This window comes from Strix aluco, chromosome Z (assembly GCF_031877795.1).
Source record: "Strix aluco isolate bStrAlu1 chromosome Z, bStrAlu1.hap1, whole genome shotgun sequence".
Lineage (NCBI taxonomy): Eukaryota > Metazoa > Chordata > Aves > Strigiformes > Strigidae > Strix > Strix aluco.
This window is the reverse complement of record NC_133971.1, coordinates 79161854-79183989: the sequence shown is the minus strand read 5'-3', so window position 1 is coordinate 79183989 and position 22136 is coordinate 79161854. Positions and strand designations below refer to the sequence as shown.

At 38.8% G+C, this 22136-nt stretch overlaps 1 protein-coding gene across 7 annotated transcripts in view; it reads right to left on the bottom strand.

The window, feature by feature from the left end:
* The window catches only part of GHR (growth hormone receptor), a 131277-nt gene that overhangs the window by 71037 nt on the left and 38104 nt on the right, over positions 1 to 22136 (bottom strand). For 6 of the 7 annotated variants that reach the window (XM_074812730.1, XM_074812724.1, XM_074812731.1 and 3 more), the window contains one exon: positions 13677 to 13761. The exons of the other annotated variant lie outside the window; for it this stretch is intronic. The gene's annotated coding sequence lies outside the window, so the exon portion shown is untranslated. The remainder of the gene's footprint in view (positions 1 to 13676; positions 13762 to 22136) is intronic. 7 annotated transcript variants of the gene reach the window in all.

The following is a 22136-nucleotide window of genomic DNA, read 5'->3' as shown; positions in this document are numbered from 1 at the left end:
GCTGCAGATGATAACAATCCCCTTCCTGTACTGCGCTCTTCCCCTTGCGCTGGCAGACTTGTTTACATACCTGCACACAGTGGACTCCATCAGGAAACTGTTCCAGTTAAAATTAATCCATAAACGTTTCTTGTAGCAAATCTGTTTGCTGACCAGATTTATTAAGACTCCACAAAGATGCACCCCAGGAGCAGAACCAGGGCAGCACAAGCATGGGAGTAAGTAGCCAGGGTGGAGGGGAGGACACGGTCACCTCTCCAGCAGCAGCTACTACTTGTTTAAGAGCAATTCTGTAATTATTGGGAAAGTCCCTGCTGAGCCACAGATCTTGACTAGAACATCTAGCTCTCTGAAAGAGGGCACAGGATTAATTTGCATTCCCAAAGCTCAAAGGTGATCAAAATTGCTGCTTAATCCCTTGCCTTTTGGGTAGTAAAATGCAGTATAGAAAGAAATCATGCTTCTTCTGTGGATTCTCACAAATGTCACTATCTTACCAAGGTAAAGCAAGAGCATCTCTGCTCTGTCTAAACCCACATGGGATCCTCCATTGCATTATCTGTCCAGACAAGTTGCACGTGGGAGAAAAATCAACTGGTGTACTCTGAACATGACCAATACGGACAGGATTGAGCTCAAAAATGGTAACTGCTCTCATCTGAAAATATGAATGGACCATGCTGCAGCCTTTGTACAGCAGCCTCTGGAAAGGGCAAGCTATGCTATGCTCCTTGGAGCTCAAACCCAGAGCTAGCTCTTAATGCAGAGCCCTTGGTACAGGGCTCATACTCAAGGTCTCTCGAAGGCAAAAGGAGCTCTGCAAGGGGTGTGAAGAACCAGGGACTACATGACCTCTCTATGTCCAGCACATACACCAAAAGCTCCGCTAGGCTCCAGATACAACTACCACTTCTAGACGTATCGAAGGCTAACAGAGAGTTACACTGCCACGGCTCTCTGTCTCATGGGAAGAATCTGGTGCAAAGCAGGAGCTGCCCCATCACGATACTGCTTTCGGTGGTACAGAATAAAATTTCTGAGAGAAGAGTCCTCTGAAGTGCCACCTGCCCCACCATCAGGCAACTACTGCCTTGCAGAAAGTTCCCACAAATCTGTCTTGTAACCACCCACTGCTGTTCCTCTAAGACACTCTTGCAAGCTCGCTGCCAACAAGAACAGTATTGCTCAGAGGCTGCAGTGTTAACCTAGCAAGAGACAGCTTCTCTGTTGGCTTTAGGGCAAAACTGACCTTTTTCAATCTAGTATTTTCTACCTCCCAACACCTACCTCTGTATGCACATGAAAGACAAACGCCACTAATAAAGTCCCTGTTATTTAACAGAAAAAAAAAAATCAGTTTCTGTAATATATACTATTCTAAGGAATAATAGTCTATATCTTACCCAACTCCAGCAGTTTGTAACAATGAAGAGAGCTAAAATCAGAAAAAAAAAAAAAATTACAGCAGCTGACTGTCCTCAATCCAGCTGAAACTTGACCACAGGAACATTTGGCTAGAGGTCGGCTCAGGCTAATTGCTTCAGTACAGAAAGGGAGCCAGGAGTTATAAAAAGGATAAAAAAAAATTCTTGGCCCTTTTCTATAGCAATGCTGGAGTAAGGTCAATCACAAGGGAGTTTAAACATGACATCTCTCCAGTGGGACATGAACATAGTCAGCATAAACAGATGAAACCAGGCTAAGAAAACCCATGAGAAAAGAAATAGTTTAGTCACAGCATACTGAATGGTTCGCATCTGCTTTGGTCAGGTAACAATGTTAACACCCAGAGTAAACCATAGTGAGTTCTGCTTATAAAAGAAACTGGTTTTGAAGTGAGATCTTTATGTTTAGATAGCTCCTGAACCTGAAACAACCTGAAGGAAGGAGAGGGACATTACACTTCAGTGAACTGGGCCTATGAAGGGACTTCTCCTTTTACCATCTCCATTAACTCACTGTACTCCAAATGCGAGAGAGTTTTTTCCCCTATAACCTCCTCCAGTTTAGCACTGCTTGCCAAAGCAGGACATGTGCAGCCAGTCCAGAACTAAAGGTGGCCTCTCTGCTGCAAACCAAACCATGAAATTACTGAGTGAAGGATTAAACTGAGGAGCTTTTCTGTACATTGCTACATTTCATTATTCCATCAGATCACAAACAGGCAAGGACACAAGAGCATGCAATGCAGATGAATACACACCAATACATCCGCTGTCAAGTAAGAACAAGTGCTGAGAAGGGAACGTAACTCCAGGCTCTCCAGATCTGTCCTGAACCTTGTTTACGCAACTACCAAATACATATGTACATACCCTTGCAGATTTTTTATGGGTGAAAGACCTTGATTTTTCACAGCGCAGATATGCCATACAAGTTATCTCAGGGCAAGATTAGTGACACCAGGAGGAAATCTTCTTTCTGTGTTTGCATAAAAACATTCATACCAGTTTGGCTGATCATGCATAGCTGAAATCACTTTGCCTGCTTACCCTCATTCCCCTGAATGCCAATAGGACAGAGTCATTCTGCAGATGAAATGAGTTACAGCCCTTCCAATCAACACAATCTAAAACTGCCATGGACCTAAAGACTTCTTCCCTTGCTCTCCGATATTACAGCTTGATTGAGTCATCGGCAGCACTTGGATGAATGCCTGTTTTTACAGAACCCTTGTCAGGGCTCTGTACTCAGCCATGTTAAGAAACAGAAATAACAAATTGTCACAGTTGATATGAATAACACACCACTCACCTAGTGTGTACGGTTATCTGGGATATGAAAAGAACAAGAAGTAATACTGTAGGAGCAGAAATTATGTACTGCAAATTAAAAAATCTCATAAAGGGCACATTTCGGGAAAAAAAAAACAAAAAAATTTAACAACAAGAGACAGCACCACTGAAAAGAAGAAAGGTCTCTGGCATAAACCTGCCTTTATTATGCACGGTTTGACGCAAATTTGAGGATTATTAAAAGGTACATCATTATGGCAAAACTATGGAACAGAGGCAATTTTATATTATTAATTAGAGCGTGATGCAAACTAAACAATTTGTAATAGTTTTAAGGATTAAAATTGAAAATGGAATCTATTCAAATAATTGCTCCCTTTGGATTTAGAAAAATTGATTTTTTTTCTCCTGAACAAACTTTTAATTTTGGAATAGAGACTACGTGAAAGTTTAGTTTTAACACCAAATTTATTTGTATCTCCATTGTAGTAGACATTTTCAGTCCACGGATTTCTTTTTCCCATGGATAGATGTGTCAGCTAATTACTCTGATTTAAAGTGCATTTAAACTGGTAACAGGCCAAATGGTTATCAGTTCTTGGATGCAGTTAAAGAGCCCTTCAGTGAATCCAGAGTTTGGGCTTGTACTGAAATCTGTTCTCGGTTAATCCAGCTACAAAGTCATACTCCAAGAACTGGGCTACAAAGTCCAAACTAGCTCTGGCATATCAATTCTTTATTTACAATAAAATCTGTTATTCTTTGACATCAGCAACCTAATGGACTAGGTACACAGAGGGAGGATCTTATCTGTAAAACTAGTAGATTATCCCTTTCAGAGGTCAATTGATAAAAGAGAATTGAAGTTATCCTCTTAATTTTTGCTGTTTACTGCATAGACAGAAGAGTTTCAACTTGGAAAAGACTTAATTGTTTGCCTTTCAGCCCCCAAAGCACAGCAAAGCAGCAAAATAGATGCATCTCAGCTGAAACTGCAACATGTAGCTGCTATCATGCAGATTTTTTTGCTGAGCTAGTACTCAGCTTTACACATACTTGTATCATTAAGGAAGAGGATCCAGGCCTGTTTATGAGTGGTAATTTTTTCAGGCTATCAACACTTTTCTCAACGACACTGGTAATTTTTCCCAGGCTTTTTCTCGTCTTTTTTTTTTTTTTTTAATTGTTATTAATACTTAGATAACAGTCATCCAAAAGACAAAATTCAGTGCTTTGCTTTGTTATTTGTACAATCAATTGCAAAGAAAAGTGAGAGAATATCTCTATATAAGCAAAAGGTATATTCCACTTTGTTTGAAGCACAATGCATCAATTTAATGTCAAATACCATGACAAGAAAGAAAAAATAAATGTCTAAGTCTGTATCTAGAACCAATCCCCTAGTAATCTGTACTAAAAAAATGTGGTTTTAATCAAAGAAAAACATTTCACTGGGATAATTATTTACACTTTACATAAAGAGATTAAATGGTATTTCCAGTGCTGTAAAACATTTCTGTGCCAGTGTAAAAAAAAAACAAAAAACAAAAAACCAACCAAACATCTTCAGTGTCTTGCTAGCATTAAAGTTTAAATCCCATCAGGAGTCAGCAGTGTGGCCCCAATCCAGCAAAGCAGTTAAAGACATCTGATTTTAAGCAGACAAGGTAATATATTTAATATGAGAACATGGCTAAGTAATACTCCTAGCACAGCCAGATTGTTTAGCACCTCGTGGAAATTATGAAGAAATGATAAAACACAGGGATTGTGGTGGAAAACAACCCATATGACATTACTAGGAGTTTAGGCTGGAACTCTGTTTCAGCTGAGGTCAGCAGGAGCTTCACCATTTTGAAATAAGGTTTGGTTATAGACAAGCATTTTTGAACAAAGCATCCTCAATTTCTTCTAATCACCTTGAACCCAAACATGCCTTTCAGACCTCAAAGAACAATTTCAGGAAATCAGAGGGAGCAGGGTTTTAATTTTAAACAGTTTTTGCATATAAAAAAACATTTCTTCCAGGAAAAACATCTCCAAGAAGCTGTAAAATTTAAGTTCAAGACACTGGTATTTATCCTAGACTAATGGAACTACTTAACAGTCCATTATCATGGGGCAAATTAATTACATGGTTCAATCACACGCTAAATTATTCATGTGGTCCTAATCAGATTAAAGACTACATAACAAAGCCTGTATGGAATTTAGGAAGTCATTAACTTAAACAGCGGATTAAGTGAAAGCTAGTAAATGATGGACAAAGGATTTGAGCAGCATTTCTGGATGGCCACTCATGACTCCAAGTACTCACATACTTACTGTCACTTAGTCAACATACAAAGACTAGCCAGCTTGACAGAAGGCATAACAGTAAACAGTGCATTTTAAATTGGTACAATTTTGTATGTTCTGTTCATATCAGTTTAAGACATGATTTATATTGATTTAATTTGCATCTGTAATTTACAGATTGAAGCTGACTTTAAATCTTGTTTAAACGGATGTAGAGTTAGTGTACGAACACATTTATTCAACACAACTGTCTTTAAAAACAATTACAAGTAAAATTATCTTTTTAACAAGTTCTCTGTTAATGAGAAACGATATGATTGCAACTGCTTTCCATTTGTCTTCTGTAAGAGCATACCAGCATTGTTCCCTGGCCCTATTCTCCTCTGATTTGGTGCTTTAAATCCATACAAATCTGAATATATCTACTGTGGGCACCTACCATAAGGTAGTGTACTACATTCAACAACTGCATAAACCACTTTGTATAGCCATATACAAAGATTTTGAACTAGATCCCTATTTGTGTAAATCAGCACAAAGCTGAGAGAGACACTGAATGAGATCAGCAAGGAGAGAAGATTATTCCGTATTTTTAAATGCAGAGTTGGCAAAACAAGTTTTCATGAGGTAATGACTTGTGAAGAAAAGTTGATCTCTGTTCAAACCTTTCATAAAATCTTAAAAAGTCAGTTAACTTCTCCCTCCACTTGCACTGGTAAAATCTGGAAATTAAAGTACCTAACTTTTAAATTTAAAGTATGTTTTGATGAAGCATCTCACATGCAAAAGTAGACATATCTCCACACTTACCAAAGTGGCTTAAGAACACATCATCATTTTTATATACCATCCAAACAGGATCTGTAGAACCTTTATACTGAACCTATGACTTCTGATACACATTTTAATGACACAGCTGTTGATGAGACCTTTTAAGCCACGAGCCATAGAAAGGCTGCTGTTAAACTATTGTTTTAATCAGAGATTTTTCCAAGGTGAGTGTGTCCAGTATTTCCAAATAGAGGGAGACAAACCAGCTCATTTTTCTAACTGAACTATTCAAAGTCAGTGTAATTTATGTAGTGGGTACATTACTTTATTTGTTAAGGACCTCAAGCAACTTTTCTTCCAGATCACATTTTTAATCATTCCATGGCATTATTTTAGCCATTTCAATTATCACAGTTCCCGCAACAATCCCTCACAAGGAACAGAGGTGGGGTTTGGTTTGTGTGCATGCACTTGCACACACTGAACACACATGCACATATGGGTGTTTTGCTGAAATGTGAAGGTGTAACTCTACTGATATTCAGCTGATTATTTGTATCCCCGTGAGATAGGGAGGTTCCATCCCATAAGGCAGGTGAGAGCAGGGTAGGAGACAGTCTGATGAGGAGGAAGTATGGGAAGCCTTGAGGAAAGCCCCCATCGGAGAAGTCAGAAGATATGTGACACAGGATCCAGGACAGGCCTGGCGATCAGGCTGGAGATGAGAGAGTCATTATTAAGGAAGTGGAGACAAGTGGATTGCATTACGGGTGATCAAGCCAGTCTGACTTTTAAGGGGAATAAACTAAATATCCATGCCTGGTAATTTCTAGAGTTGGTGACCTATTGAACAGTAACTACTTTAGTGAAGATGAAAATTGCCCTGTTAATCTTCCAAATGGGCGCCTGCAGCTAGCATAGCATTACAAGGCTATCTTCAGGAATAAGCAAGGTAAATGGAGATGCCAGGCTCACATTAGAAATTCACACTGGAAACTGAATGAGCTTAGTCCCAATGCCCAACACTTCTGCTAAGAAAACCCTACCAAAACAGAAATTAAGAAGTGTCTGCAAAATAAGCAATAGAAACAGCCATATTAATTTTAAAGGTAATTTGCCAAATCTATTTCTAAAGAGGTCTTTTAATGCTGTCAGACAATGTTTTCCCTCATCAAATCCTGAAGCAGTCTGTAGTGGGGGTCAGTGGCATTATCCATGTTACAGATAGGGAAATGGAGACACCAGGAAGAGGGGCAGCTTGCCTGCATTTACACCACAGCCCAGCAGCAGAATAAGGCATGGACTACAACCCTCTCCAATGTCTTACCTACCAGAGCATTACAGAGTCTTGTGGATTTATTGCCAGCCACCTTAGCACCACAAAATAAAGCTGTAGTGGATTAAAAAAACCTACCAAACCATCAAACTAACAGTTTGCATTAAGAGAGCAAGAATTGCAATTAAGAGAAAGACCAGCTCACCTGAAACACTCAAGCAACTAGCAAAACCTTCTTAATAAGTGTATAGCTTTATTTGATAAGTAATAGAAGTGAACCATGCTCTTTAGCTATGGTAACCCCAGTATAGTGGATGTAAACCTCTCTCTCTACGTTTACCACTCCTAAAACGTCAGAGACTAAAACAATCACAGTTCTGCATTGCAACCTTTGCTTTTAGACCGATTAAAATACATGAGCTCTGAACTGATCAGCTCAAAACAGGATACTCTGCAATGGGTGCTATGAACAGCACAGCTGCTCAGTGCAAGGCTGGCTGGCTGATGGAGAGCATGTCTGTCTCCACTGATGCTAGGACCCCCCTCCTCGGCAGGAACTCCATCATGTTACCAGGTATCTGATTAAGAAAGTGAAACTCTGGAGCAGCTTCAACTGTTTTCATTAAAACAGACTAGTGCATTCACATTTCTCCATTGCTGTTATTGTTATTTTATACAGGACCATGAGGAAATAGATGTTTACAGACAAAATGCACAAGATACCTGCCCTGAGGAGCAGCTGAGAGCCAGAACCTTCATCCACCACTACAATAAATATTGCTCAGACTTAAACCCATTTCGTTAGGGCTATTCACAAAAATAAATGCCATACCAAGCTAGATCTCAGGACTTAACATTAGACACACAGTACAATAAAAAAGAGCAGACTAAAGGCGAGGACACTTCAGTGTAGCCACAGAAAGCTTTGTAAAACCCTAGGGGCTTTCCTGGTCTAGCACGATACCCAACTCCTTTGAAGCCTGACCAGCAGTCTTGCCTCAGTACCCATTTTTACACTGAAATAGGGAGCAAGGCTGCTTGCACAGGAGCCTGTCAGCAAAAGTCTCAGCATATGGCTCTCTGCCTTTAATCAGTGCATCAGTAATCATCCCACTCAACATTGGGCTCTGTGGACTAAACTACAGTCTTTTTAGTCTCACCCGTGTGACCATATGTGGGAACTGTCAGCATAGAAGGGAAAGAGTATGACTGTTCCTTTTTGTTGTTCTTAGACTGAATAACTTTAATATCACAGGGAACTTTATTTTTGCAGCGATAAAAGCCTTCCAATTTTAGAAAAATCATACCATAGAAACAGAATTTTTTTTTTTTTTTTTTTTGGAAGTCATTAACAATGATATCATCTGCTCCTAAAATATGTATGACACCAATCACATTTGAATTCTGTGTAAGCAACCACGTTCACAATAAGCATGATGAGACTGACTGCTCTTAGGTTCTACTACAAAGTATATAACAGCACTAGATAAATCACTTCTGCATAGATTATAATTCTCCCATCATTACTAAAACTGTCGAATATCACATCAGATGGAGCTTTGAGTTTTGAATTGCCCTGATGAATAAATTAGTCCTGATTTTTAGTTCACTTATTGCACACAAGTTTTTCTTCAGCAGCCAGACTTGGTAACAGGTAACTAGACTTATACACTAAAAAGAATAATGACTCTGTATAGTTCATTCAAGGACAGTATTTTTCTGTTGCTGCTCTCAGAGATTTTAAAAGTGATAGTCTGCAAAGATTTTTAACAGCTTACCAACCAGTTAGCTCTGAATATAAATTGATACAGGGTGCTTTAATCAGATGTAACAAAACCCCAAATCCCCTCAAAGTCTGTAGTCCTTTCATAGCTTAGAAAGTAAATCCAGATGTCAGCTGTTCTATGGGCTGCAGAGAACAATTAATTGCAAGATTACTCGGTGGTCTATAAATTAGTTTCTTGGCTAAGAAGAGTCTGATTTTGGCTGTCCTGGAATTGAGTTTTTATCTCCCTAGGAGAGCAAGCTTTTTTCCAGTCTCAGACAGGCTCTATGGTAGACATATAAAACTCACAGAAAAAGCACATACTGTGGGTCAGCCACGTTTCTCCTGAATAGCTCAGCTGGTAGGGAGGCACTGAACAGCTGTACCCTTACAGAGTAGGAGAGTCCTTAAAATGTAGAGCTTGCAGTTGTATTTTAATTTCCCTGTGTCTTTTTGTTCCATATTAGAGGAAAGGTTTTTTTTTAAGATTTTAAGTCTTAATTAAAATACATGCATTCCTTTGATATAGGTACTTGTTCTAGATCTTGCTATAGATGCTGCTACATATACTTACATACATGTTTGATAAAGGATTTAGAGAACAGTTTAGAGCCTGAAAAGTTGAAGTATCATACAACAGAAATGATAGGAAAGTTGTATAATTCACTGTGTGATTTTATAGGCAACTATCTTATTTGAAACAGCCCAAAAGCTTTTTTTTTCAATAAGAATTTGTCCTGATGAGAGTAGTACATTTAATTTACTGGTGTGGCCGAAAGTCATCTGATATGGTTGTTTCTAGGAGCTGTAGCACAAATTAATAGAGATGGTGATATATCTTTACAGAGAAACATCTGAAAAAGAGGACTAGCATTTCTTTGCTTAGCGAAAATTGGATTCTTTAAGTAGGTTTTTATTTATGCCATGTAGTTCATAAACCAGATCTAGCCCATGAAACGATGCCACTGAGCCTGTGTCACTTCTGCCTGGAGAAGATGAGTAATGGCCTTTAAAGCCATGAAGGCTGCCTGAACCACCCAGCTTTTTCTGTCAGCTATGGCCCAAAGGAGAGCTTGACTTCCTCTCACTGCCATTGGTGCATGGAGATATGGGGAGCTGTGATTTTCCAGCCCCTTGCTCTCCTCCTTTCCTTTTTCCTATTTCTTGATGTCTGCTAGTGATGGAATTAGAAGGGCACTGCTTTCATGAAGAAGAGATGGGAAGAGGAGAGTTGCTAGCAAAGCATGGTGAAAGGATGAGCTTTTTCCCCTGGGAGAGGGCACAGGGGGTGGATGGGGTAAGGCAGTCTGATGTTACTGAACTAACAGTGGGATCACCACAGCTAAGTGAGAATATTGAGTCTAGCCTTTCCAAAATCCAGATTTACTTTCCACATACTACTCCAAAGATTGGACCATATGGACATATTTTTACTAGTCACGCATAATACACCCTATAGTAGTATGGATAGTGTTAAGACTTCATTTGCTAGAGTGCATTTTCAAAGCACACTGAGCCATGAGTGGCAGGATAGGTTTCCACAGATGTATCTAATCTGATTATTTTCATGGGTTCAGTGTAGTATATTTAATCTGAAAAATCTATTTTTCACAAGTAATTCTCAAATAGTGTATTTATGAGATACTTTATGCAGAAGCAAGAACCAGAATAAAAGTGGCTAACAATGAGTGCAGAGTATTGTCTTCAAAAGAAGAAAGACCATTAAGTAAATACTTTATGCAGTATATTTTAATGTTAACATTCCTAGTTTCATTTCTATTTTATTCACAGTAGTTAATAAAATACGACTGCCTGTAGCCCTTTGCCAGGACAATACCTGACTTTGCCAGACTTGTTCAAACTGAATCTTAACTTTGATTTCAAATCTGCAGTAACATATGACTCAACAGCAGCAGAATTTAACTCATTTAACAGCAAATTAAATTGTCCTACTGATGACTGTATCATTAAATGCTAAAAAGCAAACCTTTCAAATTGTACGACGAACTGATAAAGCAAAAGTATGAGGAATAGCCATAAAGCTAAAAAAATAAAGAGTGGTTTAGGGTTTTTCTTAGTTAAGTATATATGTCTCTGATCTATTCATAACACTATTGATCAAAGGATTTGGATCTAATACCAGTCACAAACTAGCAGACATAACTCACACATGGTGGATACCTAGTTGTGGCAGCCTAACATCACCAAACAAGTTGCCTGATGAGAAAAGTATTACAGCATGTTGGTATTAAACCGATGGATACATTTGTTGTATTATTGGCATGTTCAGTATGGGCAAGTGAACTTAAAATGATGTTCAAAAGGAGAAGCCCTGTATTCCTATAATTTTTTTGTGGATTGTGGAGGAACAGTCAATTTTGTTTCTGTACTCTTAGCTTTTCTCAGCACCATGAATGGTTTCTGTGCTCTCTACACTGTATTCCTCAGCAAGCAGCTTAGCAGAGCATTATTTAAAGAACAGAAAGGTGTGCTGACCTGTTAGCTGGATAAGTGTTAAAAGCTAAAAAAAATTATGGTTATGGTTATATGGGATATTTTACAGCAGTTATTTTACAAGCATCTCTTGCTACTTTTGGCCAGATACTAATTTTTTTTCCAGCATATTCAGCAGAACTACCAGCACTGTCAAAATCTATTTAAAGCTGTGCCTCGTGTTATCTTCCATTGGGATAGTAAATGTCAATGAGGCACAACGTACTCTTGCCACATCTATGGGTCACTTTCAGTATCCCAGACTTGAAATAACAAGGCATCTATTTAATTTTTAAGGAAAGAATGCGACACATTCATTTAGGATAAACAAAAGCCTCATTCAGAGTAGAACACTTTCTCAGCCTAGAAAATGTGCAGATGAACATTTCCCACTGTCCATAATACATTAAATGCCTCAATTTCACAGAAGAGCTGAACAGTAAACTTGCCTCCAGATGACTGAGTCTGGGGCTGGCATTGTCAAACATGTACTGAAAGGCAAATATATGAAGGCTAAGCCATTAATTGATCTACATGGGGACAGTTATCACATTTCCAGCTCTTAATCTAAAACTAACTTGGCAGAGGTAATATAAATTACAGACGTGTCATTTTCAAGATATCTGGTCAGCATAATCTCTCCTCCCTTTCGATCACATTAACCTTGGATTATGTTAGTTGCTCTTCCCCGTGCCAAAATCTTTACCTCTAGTTAGTGGAAAATACCAAGCGAGAAAGCACTACAGAAATTACTTTTACCACCCAGGGATCTACTATTAATTTCCAAGCCCAGGGTCACACTTAAATGCAAAGGATTTGAACTCTCCCCCCATAACACAGCATCAATATTACATCAAATATTGTGTGAGTAACAGCATTTCCTAAGGATTGGGATGATTGGGTTCCTCTGGAAGTTAAGAATTATTAGCCTTCATTTACAAACAGGAAACTGAAACACGATGAGGTTACAGAGGGTGGCAACACGGCTGAGTGAGCTCATGGTCGAGCTCTGCAGTGAGGCCACACTCCATGTCCAAGCTGTATGCTCCCAGTGCTGGGCACACTTCTTGCACCGCTGCTCGCAGAGGAATCAGGAATGGGCAGCTTAGCTAGGGACTAACTAGCTCACTGGGCATGGAAAGCCAGGAAAACAGAGTACAGGAGCAGCTTTCTGTATGGTTGTGTTGCCATGCTTCAGCTATAAAATGTGAGAAGTCATTCACAAATTGTTTTACAGGTGTGCTTACTCTGCAGGAGAGGGCACAGTAACCACAACAAAGAAGGCTTTGGTTGAGGAGGTCCCTCATGACTCTAAGTTACGCCTACTTTACAAGCCTTTTTATAAGTAACTTTTCACTATTCTGATCTTATCTTCTAAGTGGAATTGGTATATCCTTAGACAAGTGTCCCAAGCAGAGATCCATGGTGTAAGGAATGCATCTAGAATTCCACCATCTGGTTTCAGAAACATTAAAAACATGGACATATGCAGCAAGTTCTACTTATTGTTATCACAAACAAAGCAAAAAGTATCTAGAATTTCTCTGCTATTTAATGACATTTGTGTACACTTAGACAAGAATAGCCAGTTAAGTCTCATAAAAATGCTATGACATATGCTACAGCTACAGATAGCAGCTGTAAAATCTCATGCAGCCATTTAACACCAGATAACATCTTTCCAGTTCCAAATCCCTTATATCACAGTGTATTTCTGTGATGTTTGATTGAAATTTACCCCACTGTAATCTGATCAAGCTTTCAGTAATACATCTCAGATATGAATTAGACCAGATAAATACATTCAAACTAGATGTTAAGTGTCATTTAAACCAGGATTTATTTACAATGTTCTGATACGCATTTTCACATTCTCTCTCCCTAGAAAAACACAGATTTTCTTTTCTCCATTTGTTTCAATATTGTGCATTTATAAAGTCAGGCATTTAATACTTTAAATAACATTATAAATGAGCAATGGTTCCTTAAAATACAGTATAATAATTTTTAAGCACTTCTACCAGTCACCAAGCCCTTTGTCTCAAATTCTGGCTACCAGACATTGGTAGAAAGGGGCTTGAAGCCATCAATTTACATCAGGATTGAATTTGAAATCCTTAATTCAACTATCTCTATTGTTTGGGGTAATAGAATATGACAATTGGATCCCAATCAGAATTCTGTACACTGCATATTATCATTTATCACTTTCAGTAGGAACAGATCATGTGATCTGTGAAGATTATCTGCAGAGTGCTACAGGATACTATTGATTGCTCTGCTTAGCCAACATTCATAATAAAGTCACTTGCAGGTAAGATAAAAGTTATCACACTACCTCAAATGTCAGCAGGGGATGGATGATACTTCACACCTCCCTCAGCTCAGCTGCAAATCATGACATTCTCCAGCCATCCCAGCACCTACACAAAATCAGGGGAAACAAGGGACAAGAGATGAGTCCTTGAACAGCAAAGGTCACTGCTGTGGGAATGCAACATAACAAAATCTGAAGGGGTACCCTGGCACTGTTGTCCTTTGGGGAAGGCCACCTCAGGCAAGGCCACCAGCCAGGCAGTCCACACAGCAGCCCTGAGCAGAGCACCTGGGCTTCTCACTCAAACAGCAGAGGCTGCCAGAAACCCCCTGTGTCACTGGGGGCTTGCCAAGCCACGGGATCCCATGCTAACCTTGACATTAAATTGCATGAACAGGGATTTAAATTGCAAAGAGAAGTCAGGGTGACTGATCAAGACTCATTTTCAAAGCACAGCCATGGTGGAAATCAGCTGGACTGGAACTAAACTCTGAATCACCAAGAAAAGGGTGTGGATGAGTAGTATCTCACTACTACTATTTCAGCCAATAGATTACAGTGTAGTAACTTATGAACTGGTAATATTAAGAAAGTTACATTTCCTCTTTCTCTAAAAGGACAGTGTGTAAGTCTCAGGAAGATGGCATGATGTTAAAAGAAAGAAGCATGTCATTCGTTATGGTCAGAATTCCTAAGCATGTTATCACTCCCATGATATTTGGCACAGCAGCAGCATCTAAAATGGTTTTGAATTAGTAATACCTCTATATTTAAATAAAAGAAACATTAATTCAACATTGAAGGTTAATTCTTCACAAGGATGCAAGTCTGCTTTTTAAAGCATTTTACAGTCAGTCATGGTGCCCACATTAATTGAATAATTCATAATAATTTGGTTTCTAGTGGGTGGGACTATGAAAAAAAGACTGGATTTCACAGTATCAGGCTCTTTAAATAACCAGAAAAAGAAAGCAGTCTGCACAAACCCACAAATAACACCTAAAGAAATGCTGCATACATTCAGCCTGAACGCCTAGGGCCACACTGCCGTAGCCTTAACAAGAAGAAAGTAGTATTTTAAAAGAAAGCTTTCCTTGACCGAGTACTAGCACTAGCTTACGAAAGAGCAGCAGGAATCTTAATTTGTACCCACAGAACTTTCTTCCTTTTATTTTTATCATTTTAATGCATGGATAGATCTCTAAACAACAAATAACTGAAAGCAAATTGTGATTGTGACTGAAAATTTCATCATATTTCTCAGGAATCCTTCTTCAGTGCAATGTGCAAAAGCATAAGTTTCACCTCTGTATTTAAAAAAACCTAAACTACCTCTCAACTACCAAAAGGGAAAATCCTTGAACTGAACAGAGAGAAAAATGAAACAGATGTTTGAACATAATAGAAGGCATTTTCCACGCAAAAGGAAGAATAATATGCAACAGCAGTCAAGGTTAAAAGAAATCACCCTATGTGTGGTTAGCTGAAGTGAAACCTGTAAGCAGGGTTCTCTCCTGGTTCACATCATGAAACAAGAGGACTAAACAGGTCCATACATGGTAAGTCTTTACCAAATCTACCCCATAATATGCACAGCCAAGTTCTAATATCCCACTTTTCAGAAAGAGCCTGCTCACATTTCATCAGGCTGAGAATCTAACATTGTGTGTCCCATTTATGTGTAATTCTATAAGGAGTTTTACATTGATTTAATTGCTGGTTTTCAAAAGAAATCTTAATTTCAGAGAAAATAACTGACCAGTGAGCCACAGCTCTCTTTTCCAAAAATAGAGCGACAGCTTAGACTGAAACAAAGTTGTAAAGTCTAAGGAAGCTGTTAGCTACCAAGGACTACTGACAAATGCATGTTTCAAACACTCGGTAGGGTATTAGCAAGTGGAAACGATCTTCATGTGACAAAGTCAGAATCCTACTACAATAGGGCAGGGAAAATTATTCCAGTAGTCTTTCCAAAATATTTTGAAATTCTGCTCAATAGCAGAAAAGATCTCTTAGCTACTTTATGGGCAACAAAAGGGAAATGTCCTAACTTCTGATTACCTAATTGTACTCAGAACATTTTGTTTTACTCTTGGTAGCAAGTGGTCATAGCACAAAGAGTGCATGCAGTGACACTGTTTACTTGCAATACTGCAGTTTAGAGCAAGACACACAAGCATGAAGACTCCTGTATTTGCACCTGGCTCTGACACTTCATTATGTGTGAAAAAGAGGCACTATTGCACATAAGGTAGCAAGCAGACACCTTTTAAATGATTCTTGGAAAAACTGCAATTTCAGCAAAAGGAGAACACAGATTCGTGTGAATAAACTATACAGCTGAGGCTTTTTCAGAGACATATATTTTCCTCAGAAACACATTTGATTATTCTAAGCCCCATGGCAAACAGAAGGATTGCAGCACTGAGTTAAGATAGGCTGGTCCAGGACTGGTTTGCTTCACAGACTAAGAAAAAGACTCAGACTCATCACTCCCTTGATTGGGATGTGAGGATCTGTGCCCATTTTATCTTCTCAGTATGTCCCATGCTAGCCTACCAAAAACTAATAAACTGGAGAAAATGAGATGCACCCAAATGTGCCAAAAGATCTTTTTGTCTTCAAAAGAGCATCTAAGCAAAGGCCCAGTGCTGAAAAAGAGTTAGAAAGGCTTTTGACACTGTCCCATGTAAAATCTTCATTGATAAACTGATGCAGTACAAACTACGTAAGTAGACAGTGAAGTGGACTGAAAACTGGCTGAAATGTCCAGCTCAGAGAGTTTCAATCAGTGGCACAAAGTCCAGGTGAGGGCTAGTCACTAGTGAAGTCACCAAAGGGTAAATGCTGTTTAGTATCTTCAATTAATGACCTTTTTTATTGAAAGGTGAGCAAAGAGTGGAACAGGTTGCTTAAGTTGTGGAGCCTGGAGATACTCAAAATCCAGTTGGATATGGCCCAGGGCAACTGCATTAATGAAACCCCACTCTGAGCAGGAGGGCTGGATTAGATGATCTCCAGGGATCCCCTGCAACGTCAACGATCCTGTGATTCCACAACTCTGTATATTCAGATGTGGAACTGAAAAGTTGCTGGCAGCACACAAAAAAGAGGATATAAATGACACGCTTTGTAAGAAAGATGGTAAACTATGGACACCCTATGATTGCATGGGCCATTGAGGAAGGATGGATTATTTCCAAGAAGACACATGACCTGGATTCACAAGTCCTAACAGATTGTTCAGAAGTCCTGCCCCTCTCTCATGCTGGGCTACTAACAAATGCATAAGAGGATCTCTGACATCTGTGATAAAATATTTCCAGAGTGTTTGTAAGATTTGGCCTAAGGAATCCTAATTTTCACTTTATTGTATTTCTTTTGTATTTTACTTCTTTCCATTTCCAAACAACTCCTCTACAACTAAGTTCAAAGGAAGACAAAATATTATTTTCATTTTATTCTGATTGCATCTGATACGTGTTTTATTCGTCTCTCCAGTTTGCATCAATTGTGATGCACGGCACTTGCTAAGAGTCCCAACTACTTTCTACTGAACCTGTTTTGAAAATACTTGTCTGAAACAGAAGGAAAAATGGGCACTTCACATGTATCTTTAAGATTTCTCCAATTAAGTAATTTCACTCATTTGATGGCAAGTTGAATATGAGTCAACAGTGTGATCTGGCAGCCAAAAGGGCCAACTGTGCCCTGGGCATAGGTAGCCGGTGGAAGGAGGCAACTGTCCCATTCTACACTGCACTGGTGTGGCCCCACCTCGAGTACTGTGTGCAGTTTTGGACCTCAGTATAAGAAGGCCACCAAACTATTCGAGTGTGTCTAGAGGAGGGCGCGACTAAGATAGTGAAAGGCCTCAAGGGCAAGACTTATGACGAGCGGCTGAGGTCACTTGGCTTGTTCAGCTTGGAGAAGAGAAGGCTGAGGGGCGCCCTCATGGAAGTCTACACCTTCCTCACGGGGGGGGCAGCGGAGCGGGAGCTGCTGATCTCCTCTCTCTGATGACCAGTGACACGACATGAGGAAATGGAATGAAGTTGCATCGGGGGAAGTTCAGGTTGGACATTAGGAAAAGACTCTTCACTGAGAGGGTGGGTGGTCACTGGAACACCCAGGGAAGTGGTCACAGCACCAAGCCTGTCAGAGTTCAAGAAGTGTCTGGGTGAGGTTCTTAGTCATATGGTTTAGTTTTAGGTGGTCCTGCGAGGAGCAGGGAGTTGGACTCAATGATCCTTATAGGTCCATTCCAACTTGAGATATGATTCTATGATCCTTCTTAGGTTCAAAATTCTTACCTTCAAACTCTACTTCTCTAATATAATGAGATTTCCCATCCTCAGCTGAAATACTGTTTTGCAATTGTGAATTCACTCCTTAAATTCTCTCATCAGCTTTTTTCTCTGCACAGGAATTCCCTAAATTCTTTCAAGGAAACACTAAAAAAACACATCAGAAACTTCCATCATCTTTCCCTTTTTTCATCTATTCAGATAGCTAAGGATTCTAACCTATTTTCCTCCTTTAACCCTTCCACTTGCCTCACTAGCATACCCTGGACAAGGTATCACATTGTAGTTCCAAATTAGAGTCTTTTTTTCCCCTCTCAATCTCTTCATATCCTTAGGAGTCTAACAATAAATCTCGCCCTTCATGTTTTAAATACTTCAGTGAACCACATTTCTGTTCTTAAGAGATTTGGCAGTCTTTGCCTCTTTGACATAACAATAGCTGGAACATTTTTTAGCAGAACTAAGCTGAGTAACAACTGATATTTGTTTTGGCATTCATAGTAGGGATGAAAGGTAAATTTATGTTTTCCACTGGATTATGCTTACAAGTGTAGCTGTGGGCAGAATAGCTCAGGACATCTGCACTGCAGTCCAAGGCCACATATAGGAATTAATACACCTCTTTGAGCTATAAAAGAAACCATCAGCATTTTAAAGGATGCAAACAGACAAGAAGTCCAAACTTTCTAAGTAGATAGCAATTTCACTTGACATACAAGATAGCTCATGTGGTTACTCAGAAATTCAGGCTGTTTTCCATGAGTGAAACGTGTCATATTGCCAGCTACAGTTAATTATTCACTTGAGCTAGAGGAATGTTATGAAGAATAGTTTAGTCAATTTTTATGTAAAGTATTTTGAGATCTGGGCAGCTGGAAATCCAGAACTCTACTAGCTGAAACTGTTGCTGACATATCAGTAACTTAACCCTTTTCTTGATAAATTAACCAGGAAATAGCAAGTATAAGCTGAGAAGAAAGATGTATTACTCGATTGTTGTAGCCAGTTCTCATGTTCACACTTAAAAGACTAACAAACTTCGAAAGAGCAAGGACCTAAAAATGTTATTCGAAGTCTGGGGCATCTTTTTATAATCAAGGAAAAGCCTCAGTGTATGAGAAAAATATGTAATGGATTACTCAGTTGTACCTGATAATAACCTGTATGTGGAGCTATAAACACTAGATTGCTCTTTAATGAAGTAGAAGAGATATTGAGGAATCGAGAAGAGAAATAAGGGAAAAAAAAAAATCTTCTACAAGGCTGAAATAAAGTGAAAACTGGAATTTACTAGAGATTTAATTAAAAAAAACCCAACTTTATCATTTCAACTTACTTTTCAAGCAAAACAAATTACTGGGTATAAGTAAATGGCAACCTGTGTAAGAACTACAGAAAATATGGCTGGGCAGGACTGCCAGATGTAATCTGGTCCACTCCCATTCTTCACAACTAGATCAATTAATTCCTGTTTGACTCTCATCACTGCCTACCAGATTTTTCTAAAGAGCAATGGAGACCTGCAAAGATTTTGCAGCCTCCCAAGGCAATCCATCTCAATGTATGACTACCCTTGCCACAAGGAAGGTTATTCTAATATGTACCTCAAGTCTGAATGTAATTAAATTCCTCTACCATTTTTTTCCCCCCATTAGAATGAAGAATAGGTTATTCCCTAGCCTTTTTTCAGTCTTTTACATACCTAAAGACTGTTATATTTTCCTTCCTCTCTGGATGAAACACAATCAATGTTTCAACTAAGTTTTCTGGATCACTGATCACTCTCACCGCTTTCCTCTGGACTCTCTCAGTTAGCCCAAGTCTGAAATAGCAGTCTATCTGAGGGTTTATCAAAGCTAAGCTAAAAGGATTATCTCAGGAAGTTCTCCTTCAGCTTTATACATTCTGCTGTATCTGTCTTTCTGTAAGAGAATGCAATGGTTGACTCATGATCAGCCAGATCCAGATGACTATGATTCCTTTTCCTCTCACCATGTCCCACTCCTTTTTGATTAAACATGTCTAAATATGCAAATAAATTATAAAAGGATATGCGAAAAAAAAGCTGTTAATTTTAACTAAAGCCTAAAACTATTGCCAGAATAAAAACTGTGGTTCAAGGAACCAGGACTGTAAGAAGGTAGAAAAAAACATTTTTCCAAAATGAAATACAGAATATTAAGAAAATCACCTATTAAATGCATATTAAATCACCTATTAAATGCAATTGCCAAAATCATCACTGCTCTAAGAAAAAACATAACATATAGGATGATTTGGCAAACTGTTAATACAGAAACATACAAACAAAATTTCTTGGATCAAAACTGCTCATGACTAACCAGTACAATGGGTGAACATTTTAGTGCTTTAAAGTACAGGGCTTAAAATTCAGAGATACAAGTTTTATTTTAGGTTTACTGGTGCCTTAGTATGTAACTTGGGCAAAGTTAAAACCTCCATGGCTCTCATTTCCTCCCCACTTTTGGAAATGGTGCAATCTACACCTAAGGGCAGTGCTCTCGAGGACAAAGGAGGGAGATTTAGGGGATAGCAGCAAATTTACCTAATGTCCATCTCTGCTAGGTTTAATTTGGATGTTAAGTGTTGCAGCTGCTATCCTAAGCATTATTAAAGATCTTCACTTTTAAATGACTGGCTTTACAATTTCCACAAATGGCTCACATTCAAACAAAGCATTACCTGTGAACTAAGATGATGGCCACTTCCTTCAAACTTCTCTTCACTTAATAGCAAATACAAAAAGCCCAGTTTGTTGTTATATCCCAAAGGAGCTACTCCATTTTCTGACTCACTGACTGCTCCATCACTTGTCACTTTGTTTCCCCAAAAAGCTAACATTTATCACTGTATAGATTCACTTTCAGTAGCAGGGGTCAGATTTCCCCAACACAAGAAGAAAATACAACTCTTCATGAGCACCCAAAATTCTGTTGCAAAACAGACTGATCTCCTCTCTGTACTTTTGAAGTTAGATGGTTCTAAGCTCTGCAGTCCTGAACCACACTTCCTCAGCCCTTTTGCACTGTCAGGGAATCGACATCACTTGGCTATGCAGAGCAATGCCTAAAACCTACACCTCTGAGCATACAGCTCCAAGGTCAGCACGACTGGTGCCGTCAACAAAGACTGCATGTGAATAGATTAAGCATTAAAGAAAGGTATTTACATAAATTTGCTAAGAAGGAAGATGTTGAAGTCAGCCAGGAGGGAAAAGTGCAGTTGCGAGGTGTGTAGGCATGTTGGGCTGAAGGGCTGAAACACAGTAGCTTCACCCACTCTAGATCCCCAGCCATGGGCTGTTCCTTGAGTTAGGCATCCAAGCCTCATCAGCTGTTCCTGCAATATGCTGAGATACTTGTGGCTTCAAATACTACTGGAATATGAGTGAATGTAATAATCATATTAAAAATAAACATTTTATTAACCTCAAATATTGATCTTATTTTTGTTCACCAACGATCACTAATGTGGTCTCATATAGTAGGCAAAAAGAGTAAGATTTATATTTTAGTTGTGCCTTTTCTATTGCCTTCTGTTCATTTTCTGGGATGAATTATTTTCAAGCTCCATCTGTACTTTGTGTATTTTCATACTCTAAATATATTCCTCTTCTGGCTCTCCTCCACAATTTTGGGTAACAAAGAGCCTTAATGTTAGAGAGCTCTCTGTTTAACAAAGCTGTGGGAGCCATATATGCTATGAATTTTAACAGTGGTTTTTCAAACTCTATAAATTGCTTAAGAAATATTTCTTGTTGATTTCAGTCTTCCTTTTCTTCATGCTTTCAAACACTTCTGGTTTCTAAAATCTGAATCTGAAGAATGACCCTACAAGAAAAAAAGCTACTAGATCAGAAAAAAAACCCACAACTTTTAAAGTTCTCAGCTGAAGGCACTCAGCATTTTATTTCAGAGCGAAATATTTCATCTGTGGAGATCTCAAATCCAGCTCCTTATCTCAATGAAGACTATACATGCCATTAGTGGCCTCTAACACCCATGGAAATAGAGAGCTAGAAGAGATTTCTCATATCACATATTTTGGCCCCTATACAGCAATGACACCACACAGTCACTTTCATATTTTTCTTCAGTTCTATTTTAAAAGCAGTTCCCATTTGCTTTTGGCTAATACTCAAATCAATTAAAAA